Source organism: Physeter macrocephalus, chromosome 11, assembly GCF_002837175.3.
Source record: "Physeter macrocephalus isolate SW-GA chromosome 11, ASM283717v5, whole genome shotgun sequence".
Taxonomy (NCBI): Eukaryota; Metazoa; Chordata; class Mammalia; order Artiodactyla; family Physeteridae; genus Physeter; species Physeter macrocephalus.
The window spans coordinates 179,288,988-179,289,442 of NC_041224.1; positions in this window are offsets into that span (position 1 = coordinate 179,288,988).

Here is a 455-nt window from a genome sequence, read left to right on the forward strand (position 1 = left end):
ATGGACAACCACGAAGAAATGGACAAATTCTTAGAAAGGTACAGTTTTCCAAGACTGAACTAGGAAGAATTAAAAAATATAAACAGACCTATCACAGTAATGAAATTGAAACCATAATTAAAAATCTTCCAACAAACAAAAGTCCAGGACCAGATGGCTTCACAGGCAAATCTATCAACATTTAGAGAATAGCTAACACCGATCCTTCTCAAACTCTTCCGAAAAATTGCAGAGGGAGGAACACTCCCAAATTCATTCTATGAAACCACCATCACCCTGGTACCGAAACCAGAAAAAGATATCACAAAAAAAGAAAATTATAGACCAATATCACTGATGAACATAGATGCAAAAATCCTGAACAAAATACTAGAAAACAGAATCCAACAGCATATTAAAAGGATCATACACCATGACCAAGTGGGATTTACCCCAGGGATGCAAGGATTCTTCAA